Here is a 24,892-nt window from a genome sequence, read left to right on the forward strand (position 1 = left end):
TCAAATTATCAGACCCTCGACGACGGACCTTTGTACGGCAGCGTCTTCCAATCGGCGTGTGTAGTACCAGCCCCTGATTTCCTCCTCCTGACGACGGATCTTAGCAATGTGCAGGCGGGTCACGCCGATTAGGATCTCCGTGCATATTTTTGGCTGATGCAAATGTGGTTGATTTGATGTTCCGTGACGCCATCACACTAAAACCCATGTGATACTCCAATCACCATCTCATTGTTGTGAAACCATGGTGTCTTATGACGTAATCATAGTCCGAGTTTTTGCTGCAAACCCTCGCGTTGAAACTGTCTATGAGGACTTGATGTCATCTTCTGGAATCATATCCTTGACAGCAATCCGAAGATCAAAGTAGAGTTAAATTTGACCCGATGGCAATCTCAATATGGCATTGGAATACATCGCATGTTCCAATTCTGATCCGTTAAATCACCTCAAATCAGTAGGTTGTTGGCCTTTCCGAGCAGAAGAGAATAACAACAGCATAACAAAATGCGTTATTTTGGCAAAATAACTGCATAATGGAATTAGTTATTTTTATGTTATTAACATAACATATTGTGTTATAAACTTGTCTGTCATAAGCGGCAAAATAACAAGTCACATAACAAAAATTTGCTCTTGGAAAATCAATTTAATAACATGTTTTGTTGCTGTTAATAACAACTTAATAACAGTGAATTTGGGAGATATTTCAATAACAAATTTTGATATTAAAGAGTTATTGATAACATTCCGAAAGCAAAATTAGTTATGATATCAAACAATCGCACATTCTGTTGAATATGATGCTCAAGTGGAGGCGATATGCGTACGCTTTACCCGTGGTTAAATGAAAGCATGTACGCATATGGCCTCCACATTAGCATCCTTTTCTACATCATATATGACTTCGTGTTGGCTGAGAATGCTATACATATTTAGACCAGCATGCGAGAATGGCGGAACAATCATTGCGAACTTCAGTTTCTCTCTTCCCTCATTCATGTAATCTTTTACCACAAAAAGGTAGATCCGACTTCATCCTCTGGAACGACAGGGAAAACATGTGAAAATACAAAATATTTCTGAAAAATCCCATTCAATACCATCTACAATTTTGGATTCAGCTGTCTGTATTAGCTTCGTTCAAACAAGTTTACTCAGTAAGTTGGACATTTTTATCATAGAAATTCTCATGAAAAGGCGGAATCTGGAACATCCCTTTCAAGCCACACCTTCAATATCGTCTGCTATGTTCTCGTTTTGATGTATGTAGGGTGCTGCGCCGCTTGGGCAGTGGCTGATATTTTGGGAACTTTTCAGCTTCAACTCAGTCAATTTCAAACCTCGCAGCGCCCAGCAGGGACTTGGTTTTGTACACATTACAGCACCTCCATGTCACGTTATATACCACACCTCTTATCAAATGTGATACCGTAAGCATAACTCGCGAAATAATGTAAATAACGTTGTTAAATGACGTAGGATTTATTTCAACATTTGTTTTAGTTTTGATAATATTTGTACACTTTCAATAATACAATAATAACCAAACTTGATCCACAACAAAATGTAATATTAAAATGTTATTTAATGGCTGTATACCAATAGCTTGGTCATAACAAAATAAGATTGTCCCACAAAACATGTTATGGAAACGTGATCCCTTGATAATATAATAATAACAAAACGAGATATAAAAACAGGTTTTGTAATTTCGTAGTTATTAATTTGATATTCTTCTCTGCTCGGGTTTGGTCCCCTATTTAAGTTGGGCTTACCACCTTAGGTATTCCATACTTTTTGCGTGAAAAAGAATTAAAATTTTATTCCCTCAGTTATTATTTCTAGAAATACCGTTGCTTTTCCCTTTCCATCGATCGCATCGCGGTTGATTTTGGGTACCTACTTGTAAGCATGTATTACATATTTGACCAATACCTACTTGAACCAACGGTGACTTCAACATCTCCCATCTTTTTTTTTCTAACAAATACTCCAGTCCGTGCGGGTTGTGGGGACGCAGAGTGCTCCCAGTTTTTAGTAGCAACCACCATCACATTCTAACATTCGTTTCCCTTCCCAACTGACTGTATAGGGATTTGGCCAGCGGCGGATATGATCCTAAATGTATGAGCTGCTTAAATTGCACTTTTGGAATAATTTCAGTGTCCCAGCCCCTTATTCAGTTGAACCTCAGTGCAATTCATACCAGTTCAAATCAATCACGGAGAAACAACCATTGACATGTATAGTCAGTCTAAGCTAAGCTAGGCACTAGTCCTTCTCTGAAGCAATGCCTTCTTGGCGGTTTTGGAGAGATGAAGGGATTGCCGGCCACAGGAATGTTGTTTAGTGAGTCGAAGAGAGAGTAGTCCTGGCTTTTCCAAGGGGTTTAAGGTTTTTCAAATTGATTCCCAAGCAACACACATGGTTTCAAAACAGTGACGGTAGCGTATGGAAGGGCTGCGCAGTAAGTCACAGTGACTTCTGTACAACCCTTGCATACGCTGCCATCACTGTTTTGTAACAATGTGTGTTGCTTGGGTCATGATGTTTTCAGGGGTGTTTGAATGGGATAACGGAGGCTTCGGGGGCATTTCGAAGCATTTCAGGTAGATTTATATAAGGTAGGTTTCAGGAACATTTCCGGGTTTCAGGGGCATTTCAAATTGCTAACGAAAGTTTCAAGGGCATTTCAAAGAGATTATGAAGGTTTCAGGACATTTCTGAGGCGTTCCAAGGGTTTTCGTGAAGAGGTCTCTGAAAATCCTCTAAAATTATTGTTTTTTTTTATTGAATTACGGAACATTATTTTTTTTTAACATAATTTTCCATACACATTTAGACAATGAATCAAGATATTTCTTGAGTTTTTACTGGTAGAAAATGTTGAAACTCGGGTTCTAAGCTTTTTACTGGGGAGAATTTGGCGGTAAACAAGGATTGTATGACCAATTATCAGTGCTCTTGTTTTGTTTTCTATATGAAAGATATTTCTAAGAAAACAAAACAAAAACTGTATCAAAATCGAAATTGTATTGCCCTTCCATGGCAATTGAGTAATGCGACATGCACTAAATAAAGGATACGGGTAATGTCACAATAGAATTTAAAACTGGTCGCAGGAACAGACCCGAACAGGAATAAAAATAAATCAAACTACATCTCGAAAAAAATGTATCAGGAAAACTTCGATATTCGATTAAAAATAAAAATAAAAAAATTAAGTATGAGGAAATGCATCCAGTTTCGCCTTAACGGGTACAGTTAGGGGCACTAGTGTTCAAACTTACATAGGAATAAATTGGCTTCCATAATTTCGAAGTTCTTCACAACATGGCACTAGTATACACAAGTGCGGTCTTTGACAGAGTTGTTAAGGACATCGATCGAATTGGTTGCATGTTTCCGTTTTTCACATCACGCATTTCTCGTATGACTAGTGAATATTTTGTGAATTCTTCACTGGATTCTTTTAGAATTTTATAAAGCGATCCCTTCGAAAATTTATCCAGCGATTTTTTTTTCAACCCTTTGTTAGTTCCTCCAAAGATTCCTTTGGAAAACCCTTAATCAATATCTTTGTAGGTTCGTCTAGAGAGTCCTTCTAAAATTCCTCCATAAATTGCTATGGGTATACCATCTAAAATTCCTTCATGAATTCCGTAGAGAATTTCTCAAAGCATTCATTCAAGTGTTCAAGGATTCTCAACTGCTTCTGAAATACTTTCGTAAATTTCTGTAGCATTTTTTTCCTAGATTATTATGAAAATTTCTTCGAGACTGCCTTACTTAGGATATTCTTTCAAGAACTCCACTAATGATTTCCTCCAGACATTTTTTCAGGAATTTTTTGAATTTGGGAATACTTTTTAAGTTTTCATTTGAATTATTTCCTGATATTCAGAAATTTCATTGAAAGTTTTTTTAGTGATTGCTTCGGCATTTTTTCCCTGAAATTTAATCGGAAATTTCTCAGAAATTTCCTTCAGAATTTTTTTCATGGATTTCTCTTGAATTATTTTTAGAGAACTATATCTTAATTAATAGTTTCAGATTGGTATAAATTAAATATATTCTACAAGAAAATTTAATATTGTGTTATCTTGCAATGCGCCCATGCTGTTTTTAAGATTTTTTTTTCTCTATTATTCATAAATGTTACCCGTGTAGATTGAAACACAATCTACTTATATTAGAACTTATTTTTTGATCAAGCAGAGTGTTTAAAAGCAATGATACTAATAAGTTAAAATTATGTCCATAAGTAAAAAAACACACAGAGCTGATATTGGTCATCAATTCATAGTTCTTTCGTCACAACAAAAGTTAGAGCCAAGAAACTCTCACTTACTCGGATAGGACTGAAATTGGCTTAGTAACATCATGGATATTCCTAAAGCTAAATGTGTCTTATTGTTATAATAAATGTTAGGAGATACACGAAGTGAGCAGTAAAATATATTCTCACGAGTTGCCAATTAAGTTGCCCTTGCTTTTTAAATTGCAAACCCTCTAATACTCAACCCTGACGTGGTATAGTTTCAGCATTTGTGATTTTTTCTTCCATCAACGATCACATCTTTCAATGTTTTATGAGGTGCTGATTTCAAGACCATGCTTAAAATATAAATTAGAAAAGTTTTTATAATTTTACCTGATAATCGAGCTCTAGAGTTAAAAAAATAAATAAATTATTTTAAATTCCACATTTTTTCTCAACGTTCATTTGAAATATAACAGGTTAACGAGTTACCATAAAAAATCAGGTCAGGTGCATTGATTACGGAGAATGAGATGTATGAAGGGAGAAACTTTGCTTAAGGCTTTTTACGGCATCATCAGCATCGGCAGCCATGTTGGATATGAGCCTCAAAATTTCAAAGTAATAATTCTCTGCCACCAAAGCGAATATTCGTATGAAAAAGTATCATCCTATATGCTTACTCGCAGTGATTGCGATGATACTTTTTCTTCTGCGTTGCTGCAGAATTGACAGTTTTTACCGATCCAAAAGCTTACCGATTTCCAAAAGCGCTGTTAACTAATGTGATAGCATTCTATTGCCCATTATCATTTAGTTCGAATTTTGTTGAGGACAGGGTGATGGAGTGTTGTGTCTGCTGGTATTTTTTTTTTTTTTTGCTAGAAGTTATCATAATACTAGAACGAACATGCAACATTGACTCGGTTTTCAACCGATCTGGCCACTGTGCATTTTGTTTCGCGGATGACAGTAATTATAAAATAAATAATTGGAAATATGAGCCTTGGTCCATGTTCAAGGAGAATTCGCAAGCATTCGAGTGTCACAATTCTCGGATAATCTTGGGATCAAAAAGTTACGAATCGTGGGATATTTTCCTGAAATTCCCGTGATAAAGTGATTTTTTTAAATATGGTTATAATGTGTTCTACTCAAACATATCCATTCACTCCAAATCTAATTGCATGGGTTTCAGCTGAGGCCCCAGGGTTTCAAGAGATCACAGGGAGCTCCACGTGGCCTCAAGAGCGCTTCAAGGGGTCTCGGAGGATTCCAGGGGTGTTCCAGAGGGTCCTAGGAGCGGTTCAAGGGCGTTTCAGGGAGTTTTGGGGGTGGGGAGGTACCGGAGATCTCAGGGACGTTTCAGGCGGTTCAAGAGTGTTTCCGAGGTATACCTGGAGTTCCATGTGGCCTCTGGGGCGCTTCAATGAAACTCCGTGGTTTTCAGGGAAGTTCCAGAGGGTTTCAGAGGCGTTCTAGGGGCATTTTAGTTCCAGGGGGTACCAATAGGTTACAGGGGCATTTCAAGGGGGTCCCAGGAGGTTAAAGGGGCGATCAAGGGAGTGTCAGGGTCGTCTCAGGGGTATTTCAGGGAGTTTCGTGGGTACCAGGAGATCTCAGGGGAGTGTTAAGGAGGATCCAAGGAGGTTCAAGGGCATACAAGGAGATTTAAGGGATATTTTTAGAGGGTCCCAGGAGACGTCAGGATCTACTGATATCCCCTGAAATCGCTTGAAACGCCCCTGAAGCTACCCAAAGGCCCCCTTGACCAGTGATCAAGTGTGCTACTAGGCATATCAGAGAGTAACGTATCTAAGATCCTCTGGAGCCCGCTCTTGAAGCCCCTTGTAATGCTTCTGAAACCTGCTGTAAATCGTCCAGAATTTCCTAAAATCCCGTCGGACCCCTGCAACGCACCCCAGAAACTCTGAAACCATCAAAAACACCTATGTAACGCTTCTGTAATGTCTCTGAAACCTACCTCATAAACCCACTGAAGCTTCTTAAAATGCCTCCGAAATCCACCTAAAACCTCCTTCGCACTCCATGTAACGCACCTGAAATCCTGAATTTTCCTGGAACCCCATGCGAAGCATCCCTGAGGCCACAAGGAAGCCTCCTGAAACGCTTATACAAACCCCTGAATCACCCTGACAGCTCTATGGACCCTCCGTTAAACGACCCTGAAATCTCCTGGCAACCTATTAAGCTCCCTGAAACGCCCCTGTGACCCCTTGAAGCACCCTAAGGCCACATGGAATCCCATGCTCTGTAACGCTTCTTAAACCTTATCGGATTGGTCTAAAGGCCTCTGAAAACTACTTGAAATACCCCTGAGGCTTCCAGGTAGCCCTCTAAAATCCGTTGGAACTGCCTGAAATTCTCCTGAGATATCCTGGTTATCCCTTGAATCTCCTTGACACGCCCCTGGAATCTCCTGTAACCCTCAAAACCCCTTAGGACCCCCTACAGCCGCCATTTGTGCTTACCTAAAACCATCTCCTGGCCACCGATACCATAGTTACTGTCATTATCCCGTAATCCAACTGAAGCGCCAACAAAACCTATCAAAGCGCTCTTAAAAAGCACCTAAAATCCCCTGAAACAACTCCGTAAAGTCCTATTGAACCACCTTTTTTTGAGCTGTCTGGGAACTTCCTGGAAATCTTCTCGTCTCTATCTCGAATGCCCAGGAGCATGATCTGTACTCGTGAACTAAGTTTTTTCATTAAAGCCCCAGCTTAATTTATCTACGAAATTCGCTCTTTATATGCCTTTTCTAATTTATGCAACTTTTTTCTCAGCCATGTGCATAAAAAGAGGTTCCATTATGTAAGTCATTACTAGACGTACAAATTGGTACGAAGGTTTTCAGAATTTATTGAATTTTTTTTTCACATATATATGAACAAAACTTAATTGAAAAAATCAGGGTCACCTAATTTTCCAGAAAACAAACATTTTCCAAAGACACCACCTACTTTGAAAAATCATAACTCAGAAACGAAGCATCGTAGAACCGTTTTTTTATTGTGAAATCATAAACAAATTTTCTCAGCATTAAAAAAGCAGTTTCGTTGTGGCTTGGCAGTCTTGACAAAAATAAAACAATATTTATTTTATTTTGTCGGGACAAAATAATATAAATAGTGTTTTATTTTTGTCAAGACTGGCAGGCCACCACGAAACAGTTTCGTAAAACAGTCGAACACACCAACAATTAAAAAAAAAACAAAATAAAAATTGTTTTCTACAAAATTTTCTACAGTTGAAAAAAATCGGTTGAAAAAGTCGGAAAAACCATTTAGGAAGTCCGGAAAAAATCTCAAAAAAAAATTTTTTGGAAGGAAATTTTATAAGCTTTATTCTGTGAATTTTTCAAGATGTGGATTTTCTCCATTCCTGAGTTATGGCCAATTTTGTGAAAATTGTCCAGATGTGCTTAATGAGCCGTTTGTTAAAAAAAATCATAACTTAAGAATGAAGCATCGTAGACACAATGTTTTTTTTTGCAAAAACATAAGCAAGTTTTCTCAGCAATAAAAAAAAATCAAAATGAAAATAATTTTCCACAAAATTTTCCACTCTCAAGGAAAATTGGTTGGAAAAGTTGGAAAAATGATTTAGGAAATCCGGAAAAAATCCCAAAACGAAATATTTTTGTAAGGAAATTATATAAGCTATTCTGTGAAATTTTCAATATGTGATTTTTTTTTTCATTCCTGAGTAATTATCATTTTTGTACATATTAATAATCAAGACGGTCGAAAATCAACCTACACCTGGACAATTTCCACAAAATTGGTCATCACTCAGGAACGAAAAAAACACACCTTCTAAAAATATTTTTTATTTAAGAGACTTTCAGCCCTTGGCTGGTAAACTCTTTTTTTTTAACTTTTTTCTGACTTCCTTTACAACTTTTCCGACTTTTCCAACCGATTTTCCTCAAGTGTGGAAAATTTTGTGGAAAACAATTTTCATTTTATATATTTTTATAAAATTTATATAAAATTTTCTTATGATTTCACAAAATGATAGTGTCTACGATGCTTCGTTCTTAAGTTATGGTTTTTCAAAGTAGGTTGTGTATGTGGAAAATATTTGATTTCCACAAAAGTTTTCCAAAAAATTAAGCGACCCTGATTTTTTTTCAATTAGGTTTTTGTTTTAATATATCCCTTCTAACAAAAGTAGCCACATAAGAGCTTATGGAACAAACGCATTCAGAAGAAAGCTCTTTTCAAGCTCTTATTCAGCAAAAACGTTAGTTGGGATGTAAACCCTACCTGTGAAAAATAGTGAATCAAATTCAGAGAACCTTGTACGATAATAAAAAAATCCTCACGTCTAACAGAATTATGTTTAAAAGTACACTTAATTCTGTTTTTACGCGATTGATGCGTTCGCGCAAAAAAAGATCGTGTAAAAAAACATCGCGTAACTTCGAGAAATCGCGCAAAAAAAAATCCAAAGGAAATTTTTTTTACGCGATTTGGCCTCCGCAAATGACCAAAATCGCTTAAAAAAAAGTCGCGTAACTTCGAGAAAATCGCGTAAAAAAAGTCGTGCAAAATAAAACCGCGTAAAAAAAGTCGTGTAAAAAAAGAATTTAGTGTATTCTATTTTCCGAGATATGATTTTTTGAAAAAAGAATGTCACATATTTTTATACTTAATTCTCTAAAATATTCCCAAAATGTAAATTCTCATTAAAGTATTCATTGTGCTTCCCATTTGAGCGATTTTTTTGTATCCATAGTATTATGATTCAAATTTTATAAAATTTACAAAAGTGGTTGGAATGGGAAAGTATGACGCTTTATTAAAAAAAAAATCATGTCTTAGAAAATCGCCTGATATGTTACGCCAAATATTCTAAATTTTCTGATTAAAAATATAAAAAGATACCTCCTTTGGTACCCATGGAAACATGAATTAACGAACATTTTAACATTAAAGTGATACTTCAGCACAGAATAAGCCAAAGCTTTTCTTAAAATATTTGTTGAATGAACCCAAATTTGCAACATCTAAAAAAAAGAAAAATAAATTAATTGCGCTCGATCAGTGAAGAGAATTGTCAGACAAAAGAGGCACACAACAAGCAACAAAGAAGACGTGGCGATTACTCTTTATCCCAACTGGTAACAGATAATGACATGATCTCGAAAAAAATTGTTGCAGACAAAACGGAAGCTGAATTTGTTGCGTACTTTTCAACTCGTGAATAATCAATTATTACCAACCCAAAGTCGAACTTTTTTGATGATACATCTTCATCAGCGTTGCAGTGTTTACCGACTCGAAGTTACCGCTTGAAAATCACAATGCAAGCCTCAAAAATCTCTAAACTGTTCAAGTTGGGACAAACCTATTGGGTAGAATGTCGCAACAAATTCAGGTTGCGACATTGTCGTTATTGTTGCGGGATGGTTGAATTTTGATTCACTGCGCTCGATAATGATTAAGACATCTTTGTATGTTTTATCGAACTTTCCATAATTGGGACTTTTTTCGAAATCCCGGTTTTTTTTCAGTTCGGTAAACAAGATCATCTAGTCTTGAAGTAGATTTCTGTCACTACATTTTCTACTTTTGGTTCATTGTTCGATCCCCAACTTTCCCCAACCTTCCTCAGTCATAAAACGGGATACATAAAATGGGACAACTTGGAAACCCGTTAATCCAACCGACTTTCTATAGAAAGTAAACAAGACGATATTTGCAACACATCCCACCCACAGTCATATCATATGTGAGTCGCGCGCAATTAGTAGGTACCAACTTCATCTAGAGAAAAAGGCGAACGGGAATGCGTATATGTATTTAAATAAAACTGTTTCGAACAGAGAATTGTCTCCAAGACTATCGACTAGCTGAAGTTTACATGTGAAAAGTGCTTTGGCTTCTAGCGGTAATCTGAATATGTACAACATCGTAGAAAGTAAACGTGTATGCGCATTTGTACAAAGATAAAAACGGAACTTAATTCCTGTTAGCTCCGCTGCTGGAATAGTCGATACAACCACCATTTGTGGTGAGATCAATTTCTTCCGATCCATCCGAAAGGTCGCTGCCGTTGGAGTCATCCGGGTGATTGGTGATGTGAGCGGCTGCGTGGGCCAACGGATACAACTGACGATCGTCCCGGGTTGGAGGTGACGATGGAATTCCTCCTAACGGATTGGTTGGACCGCCGCCGTTGGGGAACATAGCAGTTGGATGAGCGGGCTGCTGATCGGATCGCTTAGCTGTATCGGTGGAATTATTCAGCGAGGATCCGTTCGGTCCTTGAAAAGCCGGGTGCATGAGAGTGAATTCCGGTTCCTTGGGGGGGGGAGCTAGAACCGTCTGGTTTCTTGCCTGGGGGGTTATTGTTGTTGGCGGCGGCAGGGTTTTGGGGATCTAGAAGGTAAAACGATTAAATGAGTCTGTTGGCTTGTGATAGAAAAAAAAACCTTGGCAACAACACTTACCGACAACCAGCTGTGGAGAGTTAATGCCCAAGCATCGCATTCTCCATGCATCCTGCAGCAATTGAAGTCTTGCTTGCTTTCTCCACTTTGCTCTGCGATTCTGGAACCAAACCTAGATTGAAAGTATAAGAGAAATACAATGTGAATAAATATACATTTTCAATACTAAACCCAATCGCATGACGCGCATGGAGTTTCAGAGACTATCGTTTTAGTTTAATATGCAGAAGGTCCTTGATTAAATCCTCGGTAAGTTTAAATAGTTGTTTCTGTCTTTCCAACTTCACAGCGCAGTGTCAATCAATCATAACATGCCCATACCTTATGAAACAAGAGAACTGTGCCGTAACACATTCAGACTAATCAAAAACGAATGTATCACCTGAAGCCTGGAATCCACGTTCCAAAATGATTTCAATGACACATATCTATTTCCAAATCACTCCGACATCCCAGGGTTCTTTCGGCAAATCATCAATGGATTTATCTAAAAGCTTTCCTATGGATTCCTTCAGAAATTCCTCAAATATTTTTTTCAGTTTTTTTTCTAAAATCTTAGTAGAAGTCCTCCAAGGCTTTCCCCGAGATTCTCCAAAAAATCCGTCACGGTTTTTTTTTTCAAAAAGATATATTAAGAAACTTTTACAGAGTTTCCTTGGTAAAATCTTCCAGAGATTCCATCAGAAATTCTTCCAGAGGATTTTCAGGAAAGATTCCGTAATTCTATCGAGAATTTCCTCAGTGTGTTCTCCATAAACTCCTCCAAGAACTTTTTTACAGATTGTTTATACAAAGAATTATTTCTGATTTCTTGAATGGGTTTCTTCAGAAATTTTTCCAAGACGAAACATCGTGTACCCGGGGCCCGTGGCGTAGTGGTCACACGCTCGCTTTATAAGTGAATGGTCATGGGTTCGAAACACAGAAACCAGAGCCACACATCAACAACCTCGTGTTCATTATTCTACCATTCTATTTTGAAAAATTTCCAGGGATTCCATTAGAAAATCCTTCAGAGTTTTAAAATTTCGCTGGGTATTTCTTTGAAAATTTCCGTTAGGAATGCCTTGCTTTCCAATTCAACAAATCTTCTTAATTCAAAAAAAAAATCTGTACAAACTAAACAAAAAATATTGAGAGAATTGCCTAAGAATTTCCTTGGTTTTTTTTTCTAATTTATCACAGGACTCTTTCGGAAATTCGTCTATTAGTTCCTCAAATTGTTTATAAAATTGCCTTAACCCTTCAGCGCGCGCGCCGTTGTAAAAAATACAGTCTTGAAAATTCTCACATTAACTTCTTCATGAACACTTTTAAAGCATTTTCCAACAAAAAATGAATTTCTACATACCTTACTAGGGATTTTTTTTTTCAAAAATGAGTATGAAGATTCCTTCAGAATAAAAAATCCACTATTCATTGAACGATTTGCTCTTTAGATTCCTTCAGAAATTTCTATAGAGATTTTTCCAGAAATTTACCGAGAAATTCATTCAAAAAATCCCATGAGTTGCTTCAGAAATTCATCAAAAAATTGTTTTCAGAAACTCTGCAGAAGTTTCCTTCAGTAGTCCCTTTAGAGATTCCTCAAAAAATACTTCTATGGATTTCAATAGAATTTCCTCCAGCGACTCTTTCACAAAATTTTCAAGAGGCTTATTTTTAAATGTATACAGGGATTCCTTCTGAAGTTTCTTTGGAGATTCTTCTAAAAATTTCGTTTAGAATTGCTTTGGAAATCTTTGCTTAAGAAATTCCTCTAGAAAATCTTCTGCGGATTTCTTTCAGAAATAACGCTAGGTATTCTTACACAACATTTTCAAAGGATTCGGTTAAAAAAATGCTCAATCGATTCATTAATGAATTGTTTTAAATAAATTCCCCCAGAAATTTCGGACTGTGTTTTCAGTTGACAAAAACGGAATAGCAGGAGCATGAGCATAGATGACCGCACAATTCATAGTTGCTACTCCGTGATTGACCAGAGCAATCGAAATTGCACAAGGAACCAATGAATAGGGCTTGGGACTAGCTTACTATTCTCAATGTGCACAGTAGGGTGCCAATGAAAATCGAATTTTCGAATTTCAAAAACGGGTAGTGCTCAAAAGTTTCGTCTCCTCAAAAAAAGTCCCCATGCAAAATTTCAGCTCAATCGGACTTCGCTAAGGGGTGGCCCAAAGCGGTCAAAGTTTGGCTGTTTTGAAACACGAAAAATATCCCAAGGTAGGGATACATGAAAATTTCGAAATCGAAAAAAAATTTTTGATGCCAAATGCCTTAAAAGTGCATGAAACGTCGAGATCTGGTGTTATCTTAAATTTTTTTTTTTGGAAAAAAAATGACTTTTTGGACTTAGAAAATTTTTGAGTTGGGGGAGTGAAATGAAGGATTTGAATTTAGTTTCTGAAATATTCATAGCAATAGTACTGGAAAATGTCTTATATCATCGTTGGCAACTGCTAGCATATTATATATCATATATCGTTAGGGTGGTTCACTTATTTTGCATTAGGGTGGTCCTTTTTGTAGAAAATTTAAAAAATAAGATAATAGTATTAAAAATCTCTTACATAACTGTAATTCATTTTCAGTATTGAATATATATAATATTTCATTAGGGTTGGCTCATTTATTTTTAATTAAGGTGGTTCTTTGAGATGTAAATTAAGAACAAAAAATATTTCCAGAAAATTTGCCAGTCATATTTTTGTATAGTTTAAAACCATGATCCTTTATTGGCATGTAACACTTTGTTAAAATATTCCTAGACCAACATGTGGAAAGGGCGTAACAACCATTGCGAATTTCTACATCTCCTGTCCCTCCCGGGCGTATCACCAATTATTTATGAAATCTTTTATTTTCATTTTTAAATTTTGAATCTTTTTTTTTTGTGCTTCACTTATTTTGCATAAAAGTGGTCCTTTTTGTAGAAAAAAAAATTAAAAAAAACGATAATAGTATTTGTATTTGTATTGTATTTTCCGTTGGGGTTGTTTTTTTTTGGAAATTAAGATCAAAAAATTCTTCCAGAAAATTCAACTAGGTAATATTTTTCGTATAGCTTCAAGCCATGATTTCCTACAAATCATTCGGTGACTTATCTATATTGAGATATTCTCTAATTATTATCTCTCCTCTCGTTCTATTTCATTAATCACGGCATCAATATAGTGATTAAAACCGATTTCTATCTACAGAGTTAAATATTGTGGTACGGACTACCAAAGAGATTTATTTACTAGAGAGGTTCATCTCATTGCAATGTAAGATTTTAAAAAGTTTTGTGAGACTAAATTTAAAAATTCAAGTAAATATTTATCCAGCTGTTTCTATGAGGAAGAAGAGTTTAGTTTGAAGAGTAAAACTGTTTGTTGAACCCCTAAGATGGGGAAGTTTTTCATTAATGCGGTATTTGCATATATAATTAACTTTTGCAATGGCCAAGCATGTCCGTACTGAGCGGATGAAATGTGTGCTCTTTTAATTTACACCATCATTGTTCCTGATAGTGGTACTTTGTAACTTGTTTTTCAAAAATACTATTAAGGCAGAGAATTTCACTCGAATCTTTAAGCTGTCAGTGTCATTTTAACTCAAAATTTTCCAATCTTTCCGAAAAAAAATACTTTTGAAACTGGAGAAATACGGAGTACATCCGAAAAGGGCCAAAACTTATTAGGTTATCAAAAAAATCAATATTAAATCAGTAATATCTTCTAAACGGTGCATCTTAGAAAAATGTTTCCGAAGTACTTTAAGCTTGCAAATTTGATGTTCTTTCATAAAATTAGGATGACAAACTTTTTTGACTTTTCTTAATAGCTTTTTTGAAAATCGTATTTTTTTCAAAAACATTTTTTTTTTCATTGTAACCTATTTTTCTCCAGAACAACCCACTGTGCACTAGATAGCATTTTCAGTCAGCTATAACATAAGGATAATTAAAATATTATTGACATGTGACTTTTAAGGGAAAATCTATATTTTAGTTCAAAACACAAAAACCAAACTTTTTTTTACCGTGCTTATTTTTTCCATATAGCACCAACAATTGTCTAAAACTTCGCCGAAGACACCAAACCGATCGGACAAACCGTTTTCGAGATACAATTTTTTGAAGATATCATGTGCATTTTTCATAGGCCCCTCTCATAAGTAACGCTAGATTCAAAATGGCGAACCAAGTATGCAAAACGGTTTTTTTCTCCCCCAAAGACTTGTATGCAAGTTTTAATTGAAATAAAAAAATATGAAATTTACTCGTTGCTGAAATGATATGGAACCGCTCAGCAATCAAAGTGTAAATTCGTCGAATCACATCTAAACTAACGATTTATGCCAAATATTTCGTTTTACCAAATCAAATTTCATAGTTTCAAGCATTTTAAGTTGACTACTCAACTTGCACGCAAGTTTTGGAGGTTGGCTTGTATGACACATATTGTACCCAAAATAAAATGCTTAAAATTATCAAATTCAATTATATAAAACGAAATATTTGGCATAAATCGTTAGTTTAGATGTTAATCGACCAATTTACACTTTAATTGCTTTAAAAAATAATTTTCATGCCAAATGGCTTTCAGTAAAAAAAAGCCCGAAATCACATATTTTGCCCTATAAATTGAGGTATAGCTCAAAATCCTGACGTGCTGGAGCAAATCTGAGCCCGATTCGGATTCAGCGACCCAGAAACTGTCAGAAACATATAAGTTCGCTTCTGAGACAACAAAATGTTTCGCTGTGTAATAATTCTTTTGTGTGCTGACTGCCTTGTACAAATGAGTGCAGTTCAAGTTTAGAAATGTTGTTTGATTCGATTATGGATTTACCAGACACATTTTTTGGATTATATGATATCAAAATATGGTTGAAAAGATATTGCGATTACTATCCAAAAACTGCAGATGTTTAAAGAACCCTTTATGTACTGCTTTGGCAACTTCTTCGTCAACAGCCCTGTGGATTTTGAGCGATCCTATGAAACATGTTTGTGCCTATGAACTTCAGACATTACGTATGTCAAACATACCATTTCGGTTGGTTATCCGAAAAACATCAACATTCGAGTTGATTTTATCAAATTAAGGTCATAGTTTACTGAAATTGCAGCACACGAAGACAGAAACCAGTTTTTCAATATGTTTTTACAATGAATACGATAAATTGTGCTAACTTTTGTTGAGCTGGCTTAGGTAACGCAAAAGTGTGTCGGTAAAGGAACATTTTTAGTGAATAAATAATTTTTCCCATCTATCTCGTATTATGGAAAGCAGTGATCATAGAGGTCTTTCTTTTGTCATCGTGTGTTTAATTCCAACGTTAAATTATTGTATGCTTTTGTTCGTTCCATCACGTTAGAGTTTAGGTTCACTCACCACTTCGGTATGTTATATGGTAATCTTGTAGCTAAAGTATATATTGTTTAGATAGATAGAAAGCAACCTACTGTTGTTCTTTCCCCAGTAACGTAACTGTGTTTTCGGAAATGAAGCAGCCCAAGGCCAAGAATCTTTTAAGAAAAGAAAAACAAAAAAAACTTTTGTTGCACATCATCATCGCCTATCAAGCTGTCATAATTTGGATACATTTAAAATCAGTTTATTATTCTTTATTTTAAACCATAATAAAGATCTGGACCAACATTTGTGTTGCCTAACAACCATTTCAAACGCTTACTTTTCTCGTCCATCCTGGGCGTATCTCAATATTTTATGCAAACTTTTCCCATTAACAGATAGAGGAGAGTCAGCTTTATCTGTTACTGGTAAAAGAATCCAGGGACATAAGAAGCAGAAATTCGCAATGGTTGTTACGCCCTTTCCACATGTTGGTCTAGGAATATCTTAACAAAGTGTTACATGCCAATAAAGGATCACAGTTTTAAACTATACAAAAACATGACAGGTAAATTTTCTGGAAATATTTTTTTGTTCTTAATTTACATCTCAAAGAACCACCCTAATTAAAAAAAAATGAGCCACCCTAATGAAATATTATATATGTTCAATATTGAAAATGACTTACAGTTATATAAGAGATTTTTAATACTATTATCTTATTTTTTAATTTTTTCTACAAAAAGGACCACCCTAATGCAAAATAAGTGAACCACCCTAACGATATATGATATATAATATGCTAGCAGTTGCCAACGATGATACAAGACATTTTCTAGTACTATTGCTATGAATATTTCAGCAACTAAAATCAAATCGTCCATTTCAAATTCATTTCACTCCCCCAACTTAAAAATTTTCTAAGTCCAAAAAGTCAATTTTTTTCCAAAAAAAAATTTTTGAGATAACACCAGATCTCGACGTTTCATGCACTTTTAAGGCATTTGACATCAAAACAAAATTTTCGATTTCGAAATTTTCATGTATCCCTACCTTGGGATATTTTTCGTGTTTCAAAACAGCCAAACTTTGACCGCTTTGGGCCACCCCTTAGCGAAGTCCGATTGAGCTGAAATTTTGCATGGGGACTTTTTTTGAGGAGACGAAACTTTTGAGCACTACCCGTTTTTGAAATTCGATGGTCAAATTTTTCCCATACATTCCATTGGCACCCTAGTGCACAGTTCGAGAGCTCTCAACTTTATTAAGGTCAATAACGGCGCCGGCCACGTCTTTACGGTCATCGAGGAAGGGAGGGAATGTTAGTAAGATAAACGTTGTTAAAAAGACCGCGAATCGCTGCATCTCCACGTTTATCTCAGGAAGGATTTTTTTTTAGTAGGGTAAGGTACATTGTCAGTCCGGGAGTCACCTATGGTTGGTGATATGATTTGACAATGGATCAATATACACAAACCGCCGTTAACAACCAACCACTTTTCGACGCAAAAACTAGCCAAAAAGAAAATTCTATCGCGCGTCTCCACTCCACTAGGGAGCAGAAATCTTTAGTCTATTCCACACAGGAATACACTGAACGCGATTCACTTGTCGGCGCCCGGATTTTTTCTCGACCGGCGAGCCCGAACTAACACTTTTCACTCATTTGTATGAATGCAAAAAATGAAAGAAAATATTTATTATCAACTTAAAGTGTATTGGGAACTAGCGCCGACGGGAAGCAAAAATTCGGGACCGACTCAACCCGCGACGCATCCACCGCAAACTGAATTCGACCGCATCGATTTTATTCTTTCTCGTTCACACTGCAGCGCGATGGGAAGCGAAAAATCCGGAACCGACTCAACCCGCGACGCATCCACCGCAAACTCTCAGTTGACAAAAACGGAATAGTGATAAAAACGGAATAATTCTCTTCGACAAAATATTTTGCAAAATTTTGATATGAATTGGAAGACTTACTGTAGAACACATCTCACAAAAGCAAAAATATGCAGTTTATTATGAAATTTAATTGTTTTTGGTTGGCTTTTAGCACATCTTGTTTGCATAGTTCAAATTACAGTTTTCTGACTGTGACGTCAACAAGAGGTTTTCACCACATTTGTGACCACATTTTTGGAAATTGATTTTCGTCGAACGCAAGAATGACACATATTACAGTTCCAGTATCCGGATCGACGTTTTAAAATATGGCATGCTTCCATGAATGATTAATCTCCAGGAACGTAATTTCGATATCCTAAAAAAAGGATATGTTTGGAAGGCATTTCTCCACGATTATCATCTTAACAGATTCCTATGAAAGTTTCGTCTAGGATACTTTTAGGAAATCTCCAGGAATTTTTCTAAGCAATCACTTGTATTTCCACCAGAATATTGGATTCTCCAAGAAGTTCCTCCAAAATCCTTCTTGGTTGCCCTGCACCATGCCGATTGTTTATCTTTTGGAATTAAAGAATTTTTAGAGAAACGAGGTTCTGCCCCTTATGATTTGTTAAGAAATTTCTTCTCGGGTCAACCTGGTTTACTCTTTTTAAATTTCTCCTGAAGTTTCTTTGGGGATCCCTTCAAATATTCCACCAGGAATTTGAATTTATTGGTTGCTTTGGAGATTCACCCAGATTTTACTTTTGTAATATAGGAGTTTCTTCGTTTCTTCAAAATTTCCTACAGGAATTCCTCCAAGATTGTTTTCTGAAATCCCTCCAGAATTTTTTCCTAATATTTCTACAGGGGTTCTTTCTGGGATTTCTTCTGAATTTCTTTCTGGGATTCCCCCAACAGTTTTTCAAGAATTTCTTTAGAAGTTCTTTCTTGGATTCTTTGAAGATTTTCTTATGATATTTTTGACTTTGTTTTGGAATTTATGCGCTGTAGAAAAATCTACACCTATTGGAACTTTTATTATGAATAGTTCCAAGAGATTTTCTGAGAGGATTCTATCTTTCTTTTTTTTATTTCCCTATGATTACTGGATGAACCAATCTTGGGCTAAAAATCTCGATAATAAAGATAATATAACAATAATAACTGTCCCCGATTTCTTTCTGCGTTTCCTGGGAATCTCCAAGAAGTTTAGTCTAGTAATCTTCCAAGAATACTTTTCTCAAATCCTCCAGAAGTTTCTTCAGGGAGTCCTCCTGATATTCTGTATGGAAATCTCCAGGAAGTTATTCCTGAGAATCCTCCAGAAGTTCCTCGTGGGAATCCTTGAGAAATTCTTTCTAGGAATCCTGTATAAGTTCTTTCAAGAAATCATCCAATTGTTCCTCGAGGGATACTTTCAGAATTGATGGGATTTCTGTAGGATTTTTTTTGGGAATCTTTAGTTTCTTCTTGGACCCTTTCAGGAGTTGCTAAAGAAATCCCCAGATCGTTTTCCAAGATCCTACACACTTAATTTGAAATGCCGGGATCTCAGATTTTCTCAAACTTTCGCCGAGATCCGCACAGCCGAGCGCTCGGCAAACAACAACATAACCGAGATCTCAGCAACTTTGACAGTTCATTACTGAGGTTTGGCAACTGTTTTGCTGAGAATCAGCTAACAGATGCAGTTTTAACTGAGATATCAGTTTTTGTGTTTGCTGAGTAGTCGGCTGTGCGCGGAAAGCCGAGCCCGCGAATATTTTTTAAGTGTGTAGACACCTCCTTCTTAGAGAAACATATTTCTGAAAGTTTTAACTCCTAATTCACCTTAAGGAACTTCTGAATTATTTCCTGACGATAGCGATGACAAGAATTGCTAGTAGGAATTACTGAAGAAACTAAGATTGCATTTTCGGAGCAAACGAAAGATAAAATCTCGGATAAAATTCTATTGTTATCTCCAGTTAGGCTAGTGAATATAGCTGTTTCGCTCTAGAAAATTTGGACAGGGTATCAAGGATGACAAGAGAGATCTCTGGTTTGAGCCTCGTCGGATCGAAATAGCGACCAGGAGATAAGAATTCAGCATATTTCAAGAAAATCGTGTAAAAATCACGTGAAATTTATTTCACTTAAGTATTGTAAAAAAGATTGTAGTGTAAAAACTCAGGCAAGGACAGGCAAAAAAAGCCCTCAACTGTTTAAGTTCTCGAAGAACACTTGAAGAGGTAGGCCAAGCTCCAGTTGGTCCGTAAAGCCGTAAAGAAGAAGAAAAATAATAATAATAAGAAAAAAGAAGAAAGGAGAAGAAGGATCTTCAGAAGGAAGCTCCTCGAGGAATACCCAGATGGACATCCTGGAGCAATCCCTGGAAGGGACATCAATTGTGCCCTAACACAATAGCCTAATGAAATAATAAAAATGTTCGATTATCCATGGTGATTCTTTCCTATTGCCGGATAATCGAATCCGTCCTTTGGTGTTCGTAGGTGTCGGCCTGGCCATCCTACGCTACGGTTCTGTTCATAAACAAGGTAATGATAACCAGGTACCTGAACTTGTTATCATTTTGTTATCCGCCTTTGCTCGGTTAGCGTTGCGATGTTATAAACAACCATGTGTGCAATGATGCAAATTATCACCTCACGAATGCTCAATCAACTTATCAATTGTATTTTTATCGCTTGCGATTGAACTGTACACTGCTCAGCGATGACCAGACGGAAAGAGGTGGCAAAACGACCATGATGTAACTCACCAACGATTTTGCACACATCTGTCAGTGCCGCCACATGCTCACCCGAACAGCCGAACAACACCGAATGGGTTAGTTTTAGAAGCTACGGCACGAACGCTCGACACGCACACAGAAACAACATTCGCATGTACCGACACCACACCAATAACGTTTCCAGCCTACGATGCTTCACGATAAGCTGATCGAAATGCATCGAAAGCGATGAAAAGACAGGCTTGGCTGGAACGCAACAGCTCATAGGCGAAAAGGAGCAGACAACAATGCTGATCAGCATCGAGTCAGTTCGTGTGCTATTCGTACGGGAGGTTGGATTGATAAAACGAGGAAGGGTGAAAACGTATTCGTTGTCGAAAGCGAATCGCATCGTTTCGCGAATGTTCTCACCAAATAGCATGCTTGCATGTGTGATAAGATAACTTTAAATATTTGGGCAATGCAATAAGTATTTTTTATTAAAAAAATCAAATTTTTAAATTAGTTTTGTAAAGTTTGCGTAATGCCTCAATTATATGTGACGTTATTGGTTTTCCATATAACAAAATCTGGATTAATCCTTACTTCCATTTTTTATAATTTTTTGACCAAGTTGATGATTTTCAAAGTTAAAATTCTGACAAGTTTTCGAAACATCACTTCATTATTTTATCAAAGTTATACATTTTTTTTATTATTTTGAAATTTCGACAAAAAAAAATAACTAAAATGTTTGACGAGTTAACATCGTTAGTTAAAAATAAACGATTTGAAGGGAATCAAGAAAACTAACTAACTTTGCTTGAAAAAAAATCAACTTTCAATTCATAGTAATGAATACTTTGATCATAAACGTTAATGTCTGCAAAAGTGTTACAGTTCTCCTCACAACTTGATAGTTCACTGAAAATATGAGAATTGTGCCAGATTTTTGACAAACAACAATATCAAAAAAGATTCAAATAAGATACAGTTTCTTTGGTTTGTCGAAGACGATATTATTTTTGAAAATATGATTAAAAGTCAAAACGCGGTTGAAAATTTATAGTAAACTAAAAGTAAGTTTTATAAATTTAAAAATGCTATTTTTTTTCGACTGAGAGAGTTACAGTGGTATTTTTTTTCTGGCTTGCGGTCTTATGTGTTGGCTCACGAAACAATTATTTTTGATCCAACGTTCCGATCCCGGTTTGGATCTTCTGATGTTCATTGCATATAAGGAACTGATGTTCCATAAGTTTGTCAGAAATTAATTTTGGAAGAAAGTAATTCCAAAAGTTTAAAAATTGGTTGAAAATTGAACATCAATCTGAATGTGTTTGTACTAGCAATAACTTTTCAGCTTGAGTGAATGAATGAGCTTGACTATATGAAGAAAAACTAGAAGCGAGATTACTGGGATCATTGGCAACTTGCTTGAAAAAATAGGTACTTAATAGACTGTAATTTCTAAGTTCTTGTAAGATCGTTTGAAAGCATTTTGGTATGAATTGCGCGAGTACTCAGAATCTCAAAACATTGTAACGGGAAATTACCAATGAAGTATTATTGTAATTGTAATTTTATTGGATACGGTATGCACTTATTGTTTATAAAGCACTTTATAAATGAGCTGCAACAGTTCATGTGTTCACACGATTTTTCCTTGCTCATTTCTTAACTTTACACTAATCACAGTAAAATCTCCCATAACGTCCAATATCCCGTAGATCCCACACTTCACCTGCACTCGCGCTTCACTGAGACTGATCCGCAGGGCCACTTCCTCCCGAAGAAATACGTCCGGGTAGTGTGTTTTCTGGAACAACGCTTCCAGCTCCTGCAACTGCTGCGGCGTAAAAGTGGTTCTATTCCTTCGTTGACGTCTCCGGCCGAACATGTACTCCGTCAGCAGGTCACCGGGCAGTGGCGATAGGAACGGTCCAGCCATGCTTTAGTATTTTTGTGTTGTTGTCAGGAAATCACAGAAATTCAAAACACTGTTTTTTTTTTTGAGTATTAAATAAACTGAACTAGTGGATCAAGCACAACCGACTCGCTCGAGGCCTACAATGGGACTGAAGATTTTTATCATAAACATCCCTTAAAATTGATGCATATCTGCCACGATTCCTGCTTCCTGGTCGTCCTGTTGCTGCAACCCCTTGCATGGTGGCGCACCGCTAGAGTATCCTGTGCCGCGTGGGTATGCAATCGCCGTACATACAGTTTCAGAGAGAGAGTGAGCGAATCGAATCAGACATGAGAGCACCAACTGATTTTTCTTTTGTGTTTGCGAATGGGGTGTAAATTATCGTCATTTGCAATCTAGGTGCAGATTTTTGCTCAAGAAATAAAAAAAAACTGTAAACAATGTGTCATATTATGTCCCCAAAAATACACAAATTTATCGATTAAATGATAGGTATGAAAATTCAATATGGAGATATTGTTCTGCAACAAAACAAGCCCAACTATATTCAACAAAAGTACAAGAAAGAGCGCGTGTCAGAGCATATTTAATTCAATCATATTTCCACCCACTTTTCCACAATTCCCTCAGTGGAGCAGAATGATCGATTAGCTGGTTAAAACTGAGACTTCGTTGTGGCCTTAGACCACCTTCCTTTAGGTCTTCAATGCAAAAATGCAAATAAGCATGACTTTACATTCCAGCTGTAAAGGCTTCAAAGACTCCGTTCCATTGAAATACTTAACAGCGCTGACCAGTTTAATGAAGCTTCTGAAATCTGCCCTGAAAATGCATCGGAAGTTCCCCTTAAACCACCGTGGAGCACTTCTGAGCCAATTGCAAACGTTGGAAGTTTTGCGAGGTCTAGAAGTTAGATAGCTGAAGTTTTAATAGGACATTATTCGCCGAGGACCTGGGATCGAATCCCATTCCTGACAAACTCATAAAATGTGAGTTCTTCATTCGGAAGGAAAGTAAAACGTGGGTCCTGAGATGAACTAACCTACGGCTAAAAATCTCGTTAATATAGATAAAAAAAGGACATAATAGTGTTTCCCTTATGCAAATCGGTTCGTTAGATATTCCTATAGAGTCCTAGAGATTCATTCCCCTTAATTTAATTCTGATATTCCCCCATGATAATGAACAAATGGTAAACACGCTTGCTCCATTGTCATCCTGCCAGTGCCGCGAAAAAACTCATTAATCAAATCGGTTTTCCCAAATTGCACCCCTGCATCCTGCAGTCCAAAATCAAACAACATAATACAAAACAACTGAACCCCTACCTAAACCCGTCACCCTACCCTTGGCGTGTACCACACCACACCGCATCGCATTATGATTGGCCTCAATTTGCCCCGCCTTTTTAATAATAACTCGAAAAACATGATAATAAACAAGCTTGCAGCATACGGTGCGATGCTTCGCTGCTAGCGGATGCTCACCCAATTTTCCACTCAACGACTCTCCAACCGAAACACCACCGCCGCTCAACAATGCTTGTTTCGCTTGGCATCTCTTCCACTTCGCAGGTTCTTGATTTAACCGCATACAAAAATTATCATAATCTCTCCAGGACCGGAAGATAATGGAGGATATGAAGATAGAAGGATGCATGAGGAAAGGGAAAAGGTGCCATCACGAGAAGAGATATAGCGCCGGTATGCATGCCTTCCCGGTAGTGGTTGGAATCCTTGCAGAGGATAACAATAGCGGCGCAAGCGCTAAATATAATTACATTCAGGATCTACCCCCATCGCCGCCGTGATGGAAGAGCGTGGTACCCAACTCACGTAGGAGTAACTTGTTGGAATTATCGGTTTTTTTAAATGTGATTTCAGTAGCTGGTCCCTTTTTTTACTTCGATTTTTTTAATTAAATATCTCCAGTCGTCTGCCATCTGAAATGAGTTCGTGGATAGTTAAAAAGCCGGCTTCATCGACGGCCAATCGACAACGGATATGAGCATGAATATTTCAATGCTGCAGAGTGAAAAATCTCCTTTTATGTTGGTATTACGTTCCAACTAGAACAAAACTTGCTTTGAATGACTAACTTGTTCATTACTACCAGTTTCAATCGAATAAACTTATATGTGTGGTTTTCTGTATATAAACCAATCATGGCCACACTAATTTGATTAAAATTTTAACTTTGAGGTTCATTGTCGTGAAGAAACCGATGAAATATAATTTTAAATGAAATGTCTGGTATCGGATGTGTA

At 36.7% G+C, this 24,892-nt stretch overlaps 1 pseudogene; it reads right to left on the bottom strand.

Moving 5' to 3' along the window:
* Positions 1–8,663: 8,663 nt before the first annotated feature.
* Positions 8,664–22,782, bottom strand: LOC109416113 (paired box protein Pax-3-A-like; annotated as a pseudogene).
* Between the last annotated feature and the right edge of the window lie 2,110 nt (positions 22,783–24,892).

Source organism: Aedes albopictus, chromosome 1 (genome assembly GCF_035046485.1).
Source record: "Aedes albopictus strain Foshan chromosome 1, AalbF5, whole genome shotgun sequence".
NCBI classification, from domain to species: domain Eukaryota; kingdom Metazoa; phylum Arthropoda; class Insecta; order Diptera; family Culicidae; genus Aedes; species Aedes albopictus.